Genomic DNA, 20,112 nt, shown 5'->3' on the forward strand with positions numbered 1-20,112 from the left:
AAATGTGCAACTACCAGAAACTGTTATATGATCTAAAAATGACTTTAAGGGACCTAACCTAGATTAACAAGATATCTTTTTAGAAATTAATATAACCTGTAAAAGCACTACACTCAGATCAAACCATAGAATAAAAACCAGATTATCATGCAATGCAAAACCAAGATTCTAACAGTACTAGCATTTAACATCCAAGGAATATGTAACTCATATGGGAATTACAGTGATTACAAAATTCTTTTTCCTTTTTTTACACAATGCATTCAATTTTTGTCATGATGTCTTGCGTCTCAGAGATGTCTTCTCCTTGCCCTTAAAGAAGATGGGTTATTGAGTCAGTGTTCCAACCGCGATCTCCACAGAGCTGTATGCAAATCATTTTATCAAAAATAAAAAAACAGAAACAAAATAAAAATCCAGCAGCCTCGTCTGCGAGTGGCAATCGGCGCGTAAAATTGTTCTGGTGATCCTTCCTTGAACCCTCTGGCGGTTGGCACACATGGCTCTGGAATTCTGATGGGCCCCTGACCCTTTGGCCCACCACATCTGTCTGTTGATGACCTTAGCGAGCACTCCTTCAAGCTCGGGGGTCGGTGGAAACCCCCTTCCATTCCTGGACTCTCCTAATTTTATGTCTCCAATACAACGTGAAACTTACACGACAGTGTTTTAGATATCAAATGTTGTGTGCTACCTGTAATTCCGGAGGTTGACTTCGGTCCCGAAAAGCTCCTTTCAGTCATATGGAATCATATCCTGTAATGAAATTAACTGAACACTCCCACAAGAAACACACTTCAAAGCTTTTGACCCCCTTTTCAATTTGTACTGTGCACAGAATTTTAGCCAATTGTGTTTAGAATTATCCCTATTAATCCTTACCACCTTCCATTGTTCCATCTCCATCCTATGGGAAACCTATTTTATAAATGTAATAGTTAATGAGACACTTTATCGCAATTTCTCTTTCCTTACGCTGGGCCTCTGATTGTCCTGTAAGAAAATGCAGCAACCACACATACTTTAATCTCTGGTAAGAATCCCCTTGTCTGTTAACGAGACTCATGTGGGGCCCGTTCACCTAACGGCCCGTCTCGTTTCACCCGGTCGATGATTTGGCACAAAGAGAAGATACAGTGAATTCAGAGGCAAAAAACAGTTAAACATATATTTATTACAATTTGGAATTCCAAAGTGGGAGACACTTACAAGTTTTATCACAGCCGCGAATACCTTAACGTTCTCTGCCTGTGTCCTAAGTGTGTCTCAAAGCTTACATGTTCGTACCATACTTTTGAATCTACAGACGGCTCCAAGCAGGGGTCGGACCAACCTTTTTTCTAAGTTTCCTTGAGACATTGAGTCTGCTGAGAACATCTGTTCTCAGCAGCTACAATTGAGATTCCTCAATTGTAGCTGCTGCATTTGAGGATGACCTCAAAACTGACTCATGACTAAATGCAGGGTTAACAAAATCTGTCAAATCAGGCGCAATATCCTTTTGCCCACACTATTAAGGTACCGTTTGACCTTAACTATTAACTCTTTTGTAGTTCTGCTTACTCGTGTTTTCCCAGGCCTGCAAATGAGCAAAAGCTGATAGGGTTTACTACTCTCTATTAATCAGCTAGATTGAAGTCTGACGGATTATATCTATTTAGTTATCTATTATACCTAGGGCTATCAAACAATGGAAACCTTTTAATCATATTTTAATTGCAAATTATATTTTATTTCTGAAAGTGTATACATTCATTAGGCATTTTAAAATGCTATTTTGCAATAGATAACGCTAGTTAGAATTACACTCTTACAGAAGGCATCTTCCCTTTTTTTGTTTTTTCCCAATTTATAATGCCTCAAACAGATGTTTAATGTTCTCCCAAATTTTCAACAACTTTTCCAAACTTCTAACCTCTTTCTAACTTTTAGGCTACAGTTTAAAATAAAAGTTTTCTCCAAAACTCACCAAGATGCAGCCGGCCGTGCTCTCTCTCCGATGCAACTCACCAAATCACCTTGCAGCCAATACCTCAAATGCTTTAATGCATTGAAAGTTCTCCTGCACTCCAACAAACATCATTAATGCATCAACCTTTTTTCCAATGATTTCCAAATTCCCCTTTAGTTTTTTACCCATATTTTATCCATCACTTTTTACTTAACAAAATTAAATCTGCTCCACAGTCACTGCTCTTATCTTGAGGCTCACGCACGTGAAGAAATTCACACCATCCTGGAGACACACACACACACACACACAGAAAACCCACACACAAACACCCACTCTTTGCAGATCGCAGGCCCCACCAGTTTCTCTCAAGCTCTCACACACAGCGCTGATCCCATTTACAACCAAGACATTGGTTCGACGGAACCATCTATTCATTTTAATACCACCTTGGTCTAACCGTCGTGCTCAGAACCCAGTTCTGACGCTAGAGAACAATTTACAACTTAAACATTGATTTTCCCTTGTTTTAATTCTCTGTCCAGCCCTAGTGGCAAAATGTTTCGGTGACTTAAATGGACTCTTGTACAGAAGCATCTTTGTGTCCATATGTCTTGTTATGCCATTACGGGACGTGACAAAAACGACATTAATTCGGGACGTAACGGACCGCATTACCCATGATGCAATGTGGTCAAAATGGCCACCAACTCCCATCATGCAACGCAGCCCAAAATGGCTGCCGCCCTAACAACGGAGCGGAGAGATAACGTTGCTAGGCAAAAGTTGATAAAACTCGGCCACGCAGGAAAATCTTTCTTCTTCCCTGGCGCCCTGCCAACCCGAGAAGACACACAGCTGTTTCACTCCGTTGGGGCAATCCCATGCCACCTGCTCGAGTTTCTCGCTGGACCGAGATTTCTCGGAGCAACGTTATTCCCTGTACAGACAGGAGGTCGACTTAAAAAGGTACTTTTAATTCCCTCTGATCAAATACTGGAAGCCGCCTTATCTCCCAGTGATCGAAAGAGGAAGAGACGAAAGAGCCTTCTTGCCTGTTCCTGCTGCTGCCCGCTCCGGTGCGTTCAGGACGCCGCGTTATTCCGAGCTCTCACGAACCCGAAGCCGGGACTTTCATTCGGGACCACCTCAAAGTAACGGGGTTCTCCCCTTTTATTTCTTTTTCATCCATAGGATGTTTAGAAGTGCCTGGGCAGACGTTAGAACTTTGTAGGTGTAGGTTAATGCTTTTATTCCACGACGAAGTGGGAATTATTTTGCTGAATGTTTTTCTTTGTATGTGCATGCATTTTACAATTGATTTTGCTGTGTTGATTTGTGATTCATCAATAACCCCGCCGTGGGTCACTGCTTCAGTTCTTTTCATCTTCTTCCCTGCTTTCCCCCCTCTCTCTTTTCGCTTCTTCTTATCAGTTTAATCTCTTTGTCCGAGCTCAATTCGCGGGCTTTGTTTAAACTCCCAGTTAGCCGCGCCCTCTCGAAGCGAGGCATTATCCCATCAGCGTAAGCGTGGTTACGTCATTAGGACCTCCCCTCATACGTCATCGTAGCAGCCATCTTGGGAGGGTGACGTGTATCTGAACTGTAGGGAGCTTAGCTGAACTAGCTTGTGTAAGACATCAAAGCGTCCAGTGAGATTCCCGAAGCTGTTCTGTCTGTCAATGCTGATACGTCAAATGCCGGTGTTTTGAGGGCGGTGTTAAACAACTGTGAGTTAAGATCTGCTAACCGCTCATTTTAATCCACTGTTTATTTTTTTTTGTTTTGTTCTTTTATTTCCACATTTTGCATGTTAGTTTAGTAGTGAGTAAGAATTCCAAAGTTGTTGAATCAGAGAATTACTGTAACAGGGAATTGCTTTTGGTTCAATAAAACCAACGACTGCGGAATAGACATTGTTTTGTGTTCAATCCAATTCAGTTGCCTGGGTATTCAGAATTCAGAGCTAACCTCCTTTGGAGTTAACATCTGATATTAATACAGAGACAATATCATTGGATGGTGATAAGGAATAAGGATTTAAACTCGAATTGCAGTTACATTGGGGTTCTCACAGCCTGCTGGATAAACCTCGTTGGCTAACAGTCCGACCTGATCATTTATTCCAGCATAAATGAGTTCATAACAGCAAGTTAACTAATGCATTAGTGGTATAAATACTTATAAGCTTATAGCTAACATCACCACCATTTGAACTATATGTGTTATAGCGGAATTTTGAGTTGAATGATTTATTATTTAAATTATAATACTAAATTATAATTAATAATAATAATAAGCATATTTAACCAGCTTCTGGCATAACATTTAATTGGCGTGCCCGGGTGGGCTAGTCTACTTATTGCCGTTCCTTTAGACTAAATCGAATAACCAGCAACTTATGAATTTAATGAACACAATCCATATTCCAGCATTTTGACTGCTCACCTTGCCAAAAGGGCTATTCAGTCATAATTGATTAAGGAAGTATCATTACTAAATATATACGTGTTTGTGGTGGTTTGAGGTTGTTAACCTGAGGTTTGAATATTGATATTTCTGGACTGGAAGTCAGCTAGATACAAATAGACAGCAGCCAGCGTCTGCTACTTATCAATCAGTCTGTGTCGTGTTCTGCTTTGAAAAGAGAGACCTTGCCTCCATCTGGTGGACGCTGTGTGTAATTGCAGCATATTTTTTTTAAAGAGGGACACGATTCCCCATCGGCTGGACATTGTGTGTAATTACAGCTCAGTCTTCCCAAAGTGAAGGGCACCCTGCCTCCATCTGGTGGCAAGGATAGGTAGTTGCAGTCACGGTTTTTAAAGACAGCTTTTGAAAGTCAGTCTCTAAAAAACTTGCCTTATGGTTACGCCCTTTTTGTCTTTTTAATTTTATTTTATTATTTTTATTTTTTTACTTATTATCATATCTTAATTTTTTTTTCCCTTTTGAATTTTTTTTTATTTACTTCTTTATTATTATTTTTATTTTGGTAATTTTTCTTTTCTTTCCTCCATTATCCCCTTCTGCTCATCATAAGTGGTCAAAATTGAGCTGTGATTTTGAAACTAAGGTTGCAATTTAGCGGTTTTTAACTGTCATTCTTTGCCACCTCTGAAGCTCCAAAACACTTTGCTATTTTCCACACATGTGTAGAGTGCCTGTTCTTAAATAACTTACATCACAAACAAAGCCACAGCTTTATCATTTAATTACTGGCCGAAAGGTTAGTGGTCCATGTCACTCAAAGTTAATATTCTGAAAGTTAAACAAGCATATTAACCGTTCCTAAAACATAGGAGTTGTAAGTCGCAGGGTTGATTTTCCCCTGCGCAGCCTAATTAAACGCACATATTTGAACCCACTTCCTGCAGTAAAGTGTCAGTCATAGTGCGTGTTTGCTGTTGACAGTTAAAGTGAAGCCACTTAACAGTTGTGTTAGCAGTTGTTGTTTAGCGCTGAGCTAAACTAAAGTGTATGCGTTGTTGCCTAGTGCTAAGCTAGAATACAGCGTTGTTATTTGTTGTCTGTCGTTTAGCGCTGAGCTAAACTACAGTGTTGTTACTTGTTGTGTTGTTATCCATAGCTGACAAAGAATGGATAGTAAAGATTCCTCAGTAAAAGGAGCTGAAGGTTCAGACCCCTCCATTGGAATGGAGGCTCAGGGTGTCATTAGCTCACTGCTTAAAATGACACCGGACGAACAAACCCGCCTCAATCAGTTTAACATAGAGGACTGTGAGAGGAGAATTCAGGAATTGGTGGAGGAGGTCCAGAGCAAGCCAAAGGGTAGATTGGTAGCAGATGTCTTGGGTGAATTATCTGCATTATACCACCGAAGGTTAGTGATAGAAACTGAGAGGCGTGTTTTAGCTGAGGAAAGAATCAGGGAGCTAGAACAGAGAAGTGTTCAGGGCAGCTGTCATCTCAAAGAGGAGCGAGAGGAGGATCGCATTAGCTTGCAGACAGAAGGATCTGAGTATGAGAACCCCAAAGGGAAACATGGGGATCACACCTGGAGGACATTGGACGAACTGGGCCCCCAGACACCTTCTGAGCGAAGGTCAGTACAGACATAGCAGTGTGATACGGAAAGAAATGCCTAAACAACTCAAGGCGGGAAACAGGACTGATTCACATGATGTAAATCATGGAACAACACCTGCTTCCCACCCGACCCCTGACACTGTCCGCTATGATCTTTTCCCCCCACCAGGGCGACGAGAGCACCGTTCCTGGGACACAGGTGAACCCCACTCCTCTGAACTGCGTCCACGGACAAGAGTTCATGACAGGGAGGGTCCCCCGGCGTCCCACGAACGGCCGCCTCTGCCAGGTAGGTGGTCAGAAATGGAGCCTTCCTCCTATCGTGGTTATCACAGGCAGGAGTCGTCAGGAGAGGACTCAGATGGACCAGCTCCGATCCCTGAACAGGGACTGCGGATGCGTCAACTTGAGTCCCTGGCCCGAGACACAGAGCGTTTTGATCCTAGCAATACAGAATCCACCATTGATGACTATCTCAGAGAAGTAGAGCGCTGTCTGCTAGACTTATATAGCCCCTCTGCTCGAGAAAAGTTGAGGCTTATCTGGAAAACCACGTCCAGAAGTGTCCATGTTTTCATAGAAAGCCTCCCTCCAGCTACACGTGACCGTTATTCAGCTCTTTGTCAGGCTTTAAGAGAAGAATATTCGGTGTTTACAGACCCAGCTTCGGCGACTCTTGGAGCTTTTGCAATTCAGCACAAGAGAACTGAAGCACCAAAAGAGTACTACCGTCGCTTGCGGGCTGCTTACTTTCAGGGACGAAGTGCTCCCGGCTTGGAGGAAGACCACACTTTCAAATCTTTGTTCCTCCATAATCTTCACGAAAGTGTGCGTTATGAGGTTACCATGCATTGTAGAACCAAGAAACTTACCATGCAGGAAATCAGGAAATACGCGCAGGTGGCATGGGAAACACGTGTCCGGCCCAACAAAGGAGCCGGCAGTGATAAAAAGGTTCTGCAGATTCAAGCCGAACCAGAAAACAGTTTAGGTCTGGAGGGACATGAGATGCCTCCCTTCAAACCTAAAACTAGATTTGGCCCTAAGAAGCAACATGGTTTTGAGCCACAGCAGAAGAAAGCTTCTCAGGATAGGAGAGGTCAGCATGGCAGCATGGAAGGTGAGAGGTTTCAAAAATGGCACAGGCCGGATCCAGCCCGATACGGTAAGCAAACTGACAGGCCAGAAAAGCCGAAAATCACACATGACAACAAAGGCTGGAACCTGCGCATGGAGGAGTCAATGAGAAAGGAGATGGAGGAGACTTTTCGCAGGTTGCTAGCCGAAACAGTGCGTCAGATCGCGCCACAGCCATACCAGCCACCATCCAATCCAGCCAACCCTCCTGGAAAACCAAGCTCAAAACACCCGCCAGCATGACTAGGCGTGGACCAGGCTCCCCCATCTAACAGAGTTTATCTGATTAAGGGGGGGAACCAACCGAAAATTCACCAACAACTTTCTAAGATCCCATCAGCAGGTGATCAGAAAACCCCTTTTCTAAGGTTTCTAGGTGAGCTAAACCATCATGAAAATGCGCATCGCTTATACTGCTCAACAGTCATAGGAGGATGTGTAACTGCAAATGCTCTTTTAGACACGGGTTCCGAGATCAGTCTAATGTGCTCAGATTTATTTGATGAGGTGACTAGAGCTATGGTGTCTCTTGGGAAACCGTTCCAGGTAGAGACCTGTAACGTGGGCATCACCAGCTACACTCAGGATCAGTCATGCATCACCAAACGGGCGTGGTTAGACATCACTTTCCGTGACATGACCCTGGTGCACCCCATCTACATATGTACTTTGGACACAGAACCTTTTCTTGTGGGTCAGGACCTGTTGAACAGATTAGCCCCACTCATTGACTGCCATCATGGTCACCTTTGGGCCCAAGTGGGGACTCCCAAGCCTCTTACTTCTGGAAGTGGACCGTCCGTCCCTATCAACCAGGTGGCATGCTCCGAAGAGCCCAAAGAACTCTTGGCACCATTTCTGCCTTCAACAGAGCCGATTTCCAAATCCTCTGACACACCACCGCTTCTCAGCGATCAGAGAACTTCTCTCTGCAGCCACACATCTTTCCTCTGCTCACTTAAACACTCTGGAGTTGAACCCTATAACCCCAGAGTGGCTGAAGGTGTGCACCTGGAAAGCACATTCATGCCAGACGTGCTGCTGGCTCTTTGGTCAGAGAAATCTGCGATCAGCAGAGATCTGTACAGCTCTCTGTGCCGTGGAAAACCCCATCTGGCTGAAACAAAACACAGCCACTACTTGCTCTCAGCAGACTGGCCTCGCCGGCTTCTGATAGCAACGGGGATGTGCATACTTTATGCACAGATTGGCACAAGACAGCTCTCTCACCCCTTCAGCATTGTGGAGAATTTGCATCCTCCAGTGTTTGTTGGTGCTGATTTTCTGGTACGGCTGGGTGCACAGCTGGACACTTGTAACCAGGTACTGTGGGCCCAAGCTCACGTGACCCCAAGTTCCTTCCTGGGCACCCCTGAAGCCATGCGATCAGGGCAAACCATCCCACAGGCCTGCCAGGTGGCTAGCGAGACAACCATGCTAATTCCACCACAGTCTGCAGGTGTACCTATTAGATTAGCCATCTTGAAAGGACAACAAATACAGAGCACACAGGTTTTCTTTCAACCCCTTTCTTATTTCCAGGAATCCAACCTGGTCATCCGGGGCACACTCCTGCTTAAGCTGAACAACCGCTCAGCATACCTTTTAGTGGAGAATCCAACCCACATGGCGATCCAAGTGGTGGCGAAGAAACCTCTTGGGGTGCTCATCGAAAGCTCTTTCCACGACTTTGAGCTGAGCATTCCCATCATTGGAGACCTGCCCTTATCTTTGACCGGCAGTCAGGACTCTCCAGACACCGTGTTTACTTTTCCTTCCAACATGATCCAAATCAGGCGACATGAAGCTCGGCCTGCTGGATCCATTTGTGGTGCTACGCTTGAAGCTGAAGGAAACCTGTTGGTGTATGCGACAGCAACCAACCCAACAGAACCAGCACCAAATCAACCAGAGAACCGGGACTCACCCACTGAGCCCTGCTCTGGCTTCGAAACAGAAATTATGCAACAGCTGGGAAAAGCTGATGCACTGACCACTGAAACAGAGGAAACAGCACTGAAGGAGCTGTTTTATGAGTTTCAGCCCATTCAGCCCAAAGATTCAAACGAACTTGGGATCACATTGACACACGTCCATGACTCACCAGTAGGAGGACACAGAAGCTGCAAAGCTAATCTGAAAACTCTCCAACAGGTGACGTCCCGGCCTTCAACGGCCCAGGACACCCAGGAGTATGTACAAGGCTGCTTAACCTGCTGCCAGTTACAACCCACACGACCGCCAGACCGAGCCCTGCTTCAGCGAAGGGGGGTTATATTTCCGTGGTCACATTTGCAGACTGACTGGAACGGTCCAGTCCCCAAATGGTCAAGAGGTAACAGATATCTTTTGACAATGACATGCAGCCTCACAGAATGGGTCGAATGTTTGCCGGCACCGAATGACACCGCTGTCTACACAGCAGCCCTGCTGCTAAATCACGTTTTCAGCCGGTGGGGCCTTCCCCTGTCCATCGACTCGGACAGAGGAACTTATTTCACGTCAAACATCCTGACCGTACTTTCTGATATGTTGGGCGTGGAAGTTAAATTCCACATCCCCTACCGCCCACAGTCATCCGGACAGGTGGAGCGAATGAACTGCACTGTGGTCAGCATGTCAAAGGAACATGCCAGCAGCCATGGCAGGGACTGGGACATAAAGCTTCCCCTTGTCCTAATGCTAATCCACTCTACCTCACCATGCTCCACAGGGGTGACACTTTTCCAGATGATGACAGGAAGACAAAGGACACTTCCCTTGAATCTCATCTACCAGCCCGAAGACGTCAGTGTGACAACCGTCTACACGGCACACCAGTGCGTCGCTGACTTAAAAGACCGTCTCCGAACGACTTTCGCGTGGCCTCGAAAGAACCTAGAAGCCCGCGTGCAAAGTCCAGAGTACACATGGGTTCAAGCGAACCAAACTAAACCGTCCACTAAACTCTCCTCACAGGGAACGGAGCCTAGCTCCGCCCCTGCCGAAGAGAACAATGCATAGCATTAAATAGGACAAGTGCATGTTCAATCAGGACATTTTAAACATGCACTAACAAAGCAAATGTCCATACATAACTTCACGTCTATAATTTCACACTCAGCCATAACACCATGCATTGCTTTGGAAATGCTCACAGAAGTGGTAAATAATGACATGATGTTTTTGTGCCAGTTCATACGTGACAAAACTGCATCAATTCGGGACGTAACGGACTGCGTTACCCATGATGCAATGTGGTCAAAATGGCCACCAACTCATGTGGTCAAAATGACCACCAACTCCCATCATGCAACACGGCAAAATGGCCGCCGATCAAGATAAGGTTGCTATGGTGATGGCTATAAAACCCGATCACACACGACAATCTTCCTTCTTCCCTGGCTTTAGCCAACCCGAGAAGACACACACAGCTGTTTCCGTTGGGGCAATCCCACGCCACGTGTTCGAGTTTCTCGCTGGACCGAGATTTTTCGACGCAACGGTTATTCCCTGCTTTGCATAACAGGAGGTCGACTAAAATAAGTACTTTTAAATTCCCTCTGATCAAAAGACTGAGAGACGCCGTATCTCCCAGTGATCGAAGAGGACCCCGCTTTGTCTGGCCAACAAAGCGACTGTGAACCCGGAGGAAGAAACGAAGCAGCTTTTTCCCTGTCCCGCTGCAGCCTGCGGACAACTGCGCTCGTCAAGACGCGTCCAGAAAGCCACACTACTCGGAGCGCTCCGGACCAGCCCCGAGGCACCTCAAAGTAACAGGGTCTCCCCTTTTATTTCTGTCTCACCAACAGGGTGTTTAGAAGTGCCTGGGCAGGCGTTAGAACTTTGTAGGTGTTGGTTAATGCTTTTATTCCACGACGAAGTTGGAATTATTTTGCTGAACATTTTCTTTGTATGTGCATGCATTTTACAATTGATTTTTGCTGTGTTGATTTGTGATTCATCAATAACCCCGCCGTGGGTCACTGTTTCAGTTTCTTTTCCATCTTCTTCCCTGCTTTCCCCCCTCTCTCTTTTCGCTTCTTCTTATCAATTGAATCTCTTTGTCCGAGCTCAAGTCGTGGGCTTTGCTTTAAACTCCCAGTTAGCTGCGCCCTCTCGAAGCGAGGCATTATCCCATCAGCGTAAGCGTGGTTACGTCATTAGGACCTTCCCTCATACGTCATCGTAGCAGCCATCTTGGGAGGGTGACGTGTATCTGAACTGTAGGGAGCTTAGCTGAACTAGCTTGTGTAAGACATCAAAGCGTCCAGTGAGATTCCCGAAGCTGTTCTGTCTGTCAATGCTGATACGTCAAATGCCGGTGTTTTGAGGGCGGCGTTAAACAACTGTGAGTTGAGTTAAGATCTGCTAACCGCTCATTTTAATCCATTGTTTATTTTTTTTTTGTTTTGTTCTTTTATTTCCACATATATATTTTGCATGTTAGTTTAGTAGTGAGTAAGAATTCCAAAGTTGTTGAATCAGAGAATTACTGTAACAGGGAATTGCTTTTGGTTCAATAAAACCAACGACTGCGGAATAGACATTGTTTTGTGTTCAATCCAATTCAGTTGCCTGGGTATTCAGAATTCAGAGCTAACCTCTTTTGGAGTTAACATCTGATATTAATACAGAGACAATATCATTGGATGGTGATAAGGAATAAGGATTTAAACTCTAATTGCAGTTACATTGGGGTTCTCACAGCCTGCTGGATAAACCTCGTCGGCCAACAGTCCGACCTGATCATTTATTCCAGCATAAATGAGTTCATAACAGCAAGTTAACTAATGCATTAGTGGTATAAATACTTATAAGCTTATAGCTAACATCACCACCATTTGAACTATATTTGTTATAGCGGAATTTTGAGTTGAATGATTTATTATTTAAATTATAATACCAAATTATAATTAATAATAATAATAAGCATATTCAACCAGCTAATGGCATAACAATGTATACTCAGGTTGTTAGAGATTTAATGCAGGACCTCACTCGAGAGGTTAGTTCATCCATAAATAGCCTTGCTGAAGGACGGATTCCTCCGTACCTGGTACCAGTAGATTTGGTTGAAAAGGTTCTCAAATCTGCCTCTAGTGAAACACTGCAACCACCACAAACACACCTGGCGTACAGCCTAGGTAGTGCAATTCCAATATTTGTAAATCCCGACAACTTGGAGATAGGATTTATGCTAAACCTTCCCATCATTGAAAAAGCTAATGTGTATAGGCTTAAATCAGTATTGAATGTCGGTTTTTGGCAAGGTGAGACCCACGTACACCTACAAACCCCCTCAATATTGGCCTATCATGATGCTGACCCCAAACTTTATTTAGTCCCTAATTTGGATTTGTGTACCAAAACCAAAGACATCCACTGGGTATGCCCAAGCAACCCATTTATCAGAGACGTTACCCATTACCTGTGTGGTCTAAGGAATGAATCCCCTGAGCAGAACTGTCAGGCTAGAATGACCCTTAAAGATGCAGGTGTGGAAACCAAAATTGAGCGGGCAGGTAACCGCTGGCTCGTTAGCACCCCGGAGGCAGAAGCCCTGTTATCCTACGAGCAGCATGACACAGTTACTAGACTGAAACTGCCCAACCAAACCATTTTCTGTTCCCCACCTCAAGGTGCTGTAGTCCACATTGGAAACATGGTTCTGCATCACCTTGACGTTGACAAGTATGACTCAGAGATTGAAATAATAGATGTCTTTAAGGGATACAATTTCAGCATTGATGTCGGCATTGAAAGACAGCTTTTACTTGCAGGCACCCAGCTGATTAAATTCAGTCTCACCCCCTCAGAGTTGAGCTCGGTCCCTCTGCTTCGCTTCCCCAGAGCTACAGAGTCGACCGACACTCACATTATGACCATTATTGTGGTTCTCCTTGTATTTTGATTGGCCATCACTACTGCGATGGCGTATGCAGCATACAAGCAGATCAAACAGTTGCAAACCAGGATTGACCCTCACCTTCGTCGCCCCCAGGTTCGTAACATCAGCTTCCCAAAGGCCACAAGCTGATTAGACTACGAACCGCTGTCTCTCTCCTTTCCCTTCTTCCCTCTCTCCTTTCTTTAGTTCAAAGTTCAAACCTGATGACCAATGAATGTATCGACAATGGTGATTGTGAAGTTTGCATTTTCGTTTTTTTTTTCAATTGTTTGCCTTATTAGCCAATAGGAAGTACTAGCTATAGCTTAGTCTGCCCAGGCTAGGTCACTGACCCAGGCACAATGAATGCTTTTTTTTTTTCTCGTCTTGGATGATGAACGGAACTGCATGAATCCCGAAGGACTACTAGAAACACTATTAGGTTGTTCCACTCATGCACAACGGATTTTCGTCACGCCAGAATGGACTTGGTTGTAGCTTTAAAGACTGTGACCAGCATCCCACTCTTCAAAGCTAAAGAGGGGTATGTTATGCCATTATGGGACGTGACAAAAACGACATTAATTCGGGACGTAACGGACCGCATTACCCATGATGCAATGTGGTCAAAATGGCCACCAACTCCCATCATGCAACGCAGCCCAAAATGGCTGCCGCCCTAACAACGGAGCGGAGAGATAACGTTGCTAGGCAAAAGTTGATAAAACTCGGCCACGCAGGACAATCTTTCTTCTTCCCTGGCGCCCTGCCAACCCGAGAAGACACACAGCTGTTTCACTCCGTTGGGGCAATCCCACGCCACGTGCTCGAGTTTCTCACTGGACCGAGATTTCTCGGAGCAACGTTATTCCCTGTACAGACAGGAGGTCGACTTAAAAAGGTACTTTTAATTCCCTCTGATCAAATACTAGAAGCCGCCTTATCGCCTAGTGATCGAAAGAGGACTACGCTTGTGCTGGGCCGAGCCAAGCGGTCGTGAGCCCGGAGGAAGAGACGAAAGAGCCTTCTCGCCTGTTCCTGCTGCTGCCCGCGCCGGTGCGTTCAGGACGCCGCGTTATTCCGAGCTCTCACGAACCCGAAGCCAGGACTTTCATTCGGGACCACCTCAAAGTAACGGGGTTCTCCCCTTTTATTTCTTTTTCATCCATAGGATGTTTAGAAGTGCCTGGGCAGACGTTAGAACTTTGTAGGTGTAGGTTAATGCTTTTATTCCACGACGAAGTGGGAATTATTTTGCTGAATGTTTTTCTTTGTATGTGCATGCATTTTACAATTGATTTTGCTGTGTTGATTTGTGATTCATCAATAACCCCGCCGTGGGTCACTGCTTCAGTTCTTTTCATCTTCTTCCCTGCTTTCCCCCCTCTCTCTTTTCGCTTCTTCTTATCAGTTTAATCTCTTTGTCCGAGCTCAATTCGCGGGCTTTGTTTAAACTCCCAGTTAGCCGCTCCCTCTCGAAGCGAGGCATTATCCCATCAGCGTAAGCGTGGTTACGTCATTAGGACCTCCCCTCATACGTCATCGTAGCAGCCATCTTGGGAGGGTGACGTGTATCTGAACTGTAGGGAGCTTAGCTGAACTAGCTTTTGGTAAGACATCAAAGCGTCCAGTGAGACCCGAAGCTGTTCTGTCTGTCAATGCTGATACATCAAATGCCGGTGTTTTGAGGGCGGTGTTAAACAACTGTGAGTTAAGTTAAGATCTGCTAACCGCTCATTTTAATCCATTGTTTATTTTTGTTTTGTTCTTTTATTTCCACATATATATTTTGCATGTTTTAGTTTTAGTAGTGAGTAAGAATTCAAAAGTTGTTGAATCAGAGAATTACTGTAACAGGGAATTGCATTTGGTTCAATAAAACCAACGACTCCAGAATAGACATTGTTTTGTGTTCAATCTAATTCACAGTTGTGTGGCTATTCAGAATTCAGAGCTGACCTCCTTTGGAGTTAACATCTGATATTTATACAGAGACATATCATTGGATGGTGATAAGGAATAAGGATTTAAACTCTAATTGCAGTTACATTGGGGTTCTCACAGCTGCCGGATAAACCTCGTCGGTTAAAAGTCCGACCAGATCATTTATTCCAGCATAAATGAGTTCATAACAGCAAATTAACTAATGCATTAGTGGTATAAATTCTTACAAGCTTATAGCTAACATCACCACCATTTGAAATATATTGTGTTATAGCGGAATTTTGAGTTGAATGATTTATTATTTAAATTATAATACCAAATTATAATTAATAATAATAATAAGCATATTCAACCAGCTTCTGGCATTACAGTCTGGACCTCTGCAACTAGATCTTTGCGTCTGTGCATGGACCTGGTCAGGACACCTCACTACAAAGAAGGTTTTATTCTGATGTAAATACAATCAATGTTAGTGCATGTGGGACAGCCTTGTCCTCTCTTGTGTCCTACCTGGTCCTATGCATGTTGGCTGTCGATACACATTCACCAGCTGTAATAAATTCATACCAGTTTCAAACCACAGCAGCTGGGGTCCTGGTTGTCTCCACACACCCTGTGTGTGAAATGACTCTCCACATCAAGTCGGTTGAGGTCCTAGTTGCCGTCTCATTGGCCAAAGATGCATGCTGCTGGATAACCAAATTTAAAAGTTCTTCCCTCAAGAGTGTAGGAGTGTGTTCTAACTAAGTTCTCAGAATGCAAACCCACCCAGGTGACATTTATGAAACTTAGTTCAAGTCCTGTAAAGTAAAGCATCCGTGTATAGTCCCGTTAAAATGTCTCCATAGAAAGAGTTCCAATGTTCGGTACTATTGCAGTTCTAATGTCCCCCAGAATCAACCTTCATTCATCAATATCTTCTTGAAAATGTTATTCACTTGTTAGCACCTGGTGCATCTCCAGTAATCGACATCCTGACAACATCCAAAAATGTGCAATCAATCTAATTTGCCGTGTTTCTTTTTATCAGTATAGGTCAATGGAAAATCTTCAAAAAATCCTGGCTTTGAAAGATCCCTAGGCAAAGAGTTGGTAGAACTCCATGATATTTTTCTGTCATAAGGATGCTTTAACAACTGGTAAAAAGGGAAACTATGCTCAACAAACATATAAACACAACACTTTTGGTTTTGCTCCCTTTTTTATCAAATGAACTCAAAGATCTAAAACTTGAGGGAAATATCAAGTTTGATATGTTTATGGTGTTTATTAGATGAAAACAGATGGGTGAACAGAATCCAACTGAACTTAGGGCAGACATCCGGACATCAAACTGACAGCGAACAGAACTGGGCAAAAACAGACAGGACAGGTTAACAACAGACAGGATCAAAGTGTTGATGGTTCTTACCGAACGGGACCAGAACTGAGGCAACGACTGAATGGAAGACAAGAGACAAACTGTAGCTATTATAACAAATGGTCCAGTGCGTATAAATAATCTTAGTGGGGTTAAAATAAATAGAATATTCTGACAGGATGTGTGTATGTTTCAAAACAGCCACTCATACATTTTTAAGGTTTTTTATTTATATATATAAACAAACACATTTGTACATGTACACATATATATGTACATATACGTTCCAAAAACAACCCGTGATGGGCGAAATCCTTGAAGTAGTAACCTTTATTTTATTTTTTTACAATTATTATATACAATGAAATACTCCATAATACATAGCTTTTTACAGGCCAAAGCATTTGTTTAACAAATAAAAATACTATATAATGTTTTTTTTATTATTTACAAATAACTACTGTGCTGTAAAATAATAATTTTAATCATCAATACGAACTGAAGGCTTCAAATTGCGGAGATCAGCACCGCCCCACCACGACCCGAGTCATTGGATTAGAATTGGAGAAAATGAAAAATTATTATAAACAAAATAGAAAGTACAGTAGGACGAATAGTGACTCGCGTGTATTTCCATTGCTCTTCTGACTGAGCCGCTGCATCCTGACTCCGCTCAGTAGCATTTTTTTCTTCTAAATACCGCGGTGGATTCTAAATACCGCGGTGCAGGTGTGGGTTTTTTTTTTTTCCGGGTGAAGAACATAGTTATCATTGTTGTTGTGGCTCTTTTTTCTTCTGGACAACAAGATTCTTATAAACCGGCATGCCAACACCGATTATGTTTGAGAACTGGAATGAACGGGTCATCAATGCAAATCCATGAAGCAGCGAGACCGTGAAAGGTGAACCGCGATATAGCGAGGGCGCTCTCTCTCTCTCTCTCTCTCTCTGTATATATATATATATATATATATATATATATATATATATATATATATATATATATATAATGTCTAACAAAGCTTTGATGCCCTCATGGAGCAGATGCAATTTTGGAGAGACTAAGTCACAAAGACTTGGAGATGTAGACCTGTATCTCATACATATCATATTCTAATAATAAATATAAACAATATATTTTCATCTTACTTCTGAAAAGTTGTCCCTCGAGCCTTGACGTAGATAGTCCCTCAATTTAAACAAAAATAAGACGCACAGTGCTGATGCATCATTAGTGTGTCCAGCTTGAATCAGCAGGATTTGGTAGCAGGTCGACTGCCGTAATTCCTGCGCAGCGACAGTCAATGCGTGGTCTACTTTTATATTATGTCTATGAGACTGACAGGCAGAGCCCGTATGCGATAATCCAGGGGCGTAAATCCAAGGGCAGTCCGGGTACGTTAACGGGGAGGCCAAAGATCCAACAGTACAGCAGGGATATCCAAGGTCGGGTTCAGGTTCGGTCCAGGATCGGCGCACGGGGAGACAGTCCAGGGGGGAAGGTTTCTAAACAGACAGGTATCGGACAGACAGGATCAGAGAGGGCGTCGGCAGGCTCGGGAAAACGGGTGGCAGATCAGGTCGGGCAACAGACAGGCTTGATTCAATAACAGGCTGGAAGGTGCTCAGCGCATGGCTAGAGACGTTCTGGCACTGGAGACTGAAATTGACGGGGCTTTTACGCAGCTGGAGACAGGTGGAGCCAGTAATGGTTAATTGCAAAGAGGTGGAGACTGAGCAGGTGAGTAAAAAACGGATCAGCTCCAGTGCCAGGATCATTACAAAATGCCTTTAAATCGACAGTAATATTCCATATTAATGCGGTTATAAGGCAGTCGAACGACGGCAGAGCGAAACGATCAAGTTTTATGCTTTAAAACAAGCTCCTTTTTAATGTCCGGAACCGGATGTAACCAGAAGCTCAATAGCATTTTGGCTAGCGGATTTCTGCGCTAATTTTAAAGACTTCAGCTTTATTTTCAGCCATAATGAGTGGGCCGGATAACACAAACATTAATATCCCATCAATGTATGAAAACCTTGTGGAGACAAATAAATTGAACATTTTGAACTCACAATGGAGAAATTCACTTCTGCATCTTAACCCATCCCCTTGGGGAGCAGTGGGCTGCCACTGTGGGGCGCCTGGGGAGCAATCGGGGGTTAAGGGTCCTGCTCAGGGACCCAGAGTGCAGGCAGTTGGGATTGAACCGGGTACTTGCATCCTTCCCAGAGCATGCAAGTTTTGTTTTTTACTTTTTTTTGGAATTCCCAGAGCACAAGCGCACTGCTCTAACCACTAGGCCACCACAGCTTTGATCTAGGTGATGAATCTCCGGATTCAGAGGACAACAATTTCCCGTCTTTCGCTCTTGTCACTCCATCAAAGCAGGCAGATGAGTTTCACAGAACTTTCTGTGCAGCTTGTGGGCTTTTCTGGCCTTGTGAGGCCTCATGGTTCAGACCAGCCTCCCTCCTCCTTTGTCTCAGGCAGGAAGAAGGTGAAGACTGGGTGGTAGCCCCCCTCTCCTTGAGGGCTCCAGGGAAAAAGCAGTGGTCTTCTGAGAGTCTGGTCAGAAGTGCTCTGACCTTTTGTCAGTGGGAGTGGTCTTTAGCATGGACACTGCTGAGAAGGCGGATCCGTGGTGCCTGTGGGTGTCCTTTTTTTACTCTTTCCCCATGTCACACATTGTTCAAAATTAACACAATTTAGCCATGGTGTGATGGCATAACATATGTTTTAAATAGTTGAGCGTGGTGTGATGTGTTGTTTTTACTTACCCTCTTCTCATGTCCAGGTGTCTGACCAAAAGAATTCCCTGGAGGACCAAACACCTATTTGAAACTTCTGGGCCAGTGAAGAAGGGGCGGAGGGTAGTTTATGGTTTTAGATTGTTTGGGGAATTATTTATCTTAATAGAGTTTGGCTTTAGGATTTTTCTGTTTAATTAGTGGGTTCTGTTTACATGGTTTATTGGGTGGTTTTATTAGAGGAGTTTTACATTGGTTTTAATAGAGCTAATGTACATCCTTAGTGGTTTTAATGGTTTTAGCTAGTTAGGTTTGAACCCTTTTAAAGGCGCCCAGGTCATTCATTGAGATGTTCTGGTGCTGCTAGGAAACTATTGCTGCTATACCTCCATGCATTGTTTTTGCACTTGCCCTTTGGATTATTTCCGGATAAAAGAAAAGAAAACGGAGATTGAGGAACTCAAAGCTGCCTGGCTTCCATAATTTTCTTCGGTACAACGCTGTTATACCTACCACTCGTTGCTAACCTGTCCACAGGCAGATTTAAGCGGTATCTTAATTTTGTGTTTCTCAATTGTGCATCTGCTTACTTCAAGATTTCTAGTAAATGTAGCTTCTGGAAAGTCTTCATTGTATAAGCTGGTAGTGTAAAGTTTCAGGTTTTCGTGTGCTTATAGTGAAATGTTCATTTTATTTATCTATGCATTTATTTAATATTAATGTCACGTTCACTTAAACTTCTTCATCCACACGTTTTATGTCTTTTGTATATATTTTTCCTCCTGAATAACATTTATTTTTCTTGCACATTTTATTATGTATGCATGTGCATATGTTGTTATCATGATTTTGACTCAAATGTTTTTCATGGTGTTATTATTCATTGCGTGTATGCTTATGTTTTGAAATAATTATATATAGGTTTGTGTTCATATGTAAGAAGGGATAGGTGTATGTATAACAGTAGGAATTTCATTACTACTTCATAAGTATTAAAGAAATTCCTACTATTATACATACACCTACTTACATTTATGTACTTAGTAATAT

At 43.5% G+C, this 20,112-nt stretch overlaps 1 protein-coding gene across 11 annotated transcripts in view; it reads left to right on the top strand.

The window, feature by feature from the left end:
* The window catches only part of adcy3a (adenylate cyclase 3a), a 232,927-nt gene that overhangs the window by 48,004 nt on the left and 164,811 nt on the right, over positions 1-20,112 (top strand). The gene's annotated exons all lie outside the window — the stretch shown is intronic.

The sequence above is a fragment of the Fundulus heteroclitus genome, unplaced genomic scaffold, assembly GCF_011125445.2.
Source record: "Fundulus heteroclitus isolate FHET01 unplaced genomic scaffold, MU-UCD_Fhet_4.1 scaffold_61, whole genome shotgun sequence".
In the NCBI taxonomy this organism is placed as follows: domain Eukaryota; kingdom Metazoa; phylum Chordata; class Actinopteri; order Cyprinodontiformes; family Fundulidae; genus Fundulus; species Fundulus heteroclitus.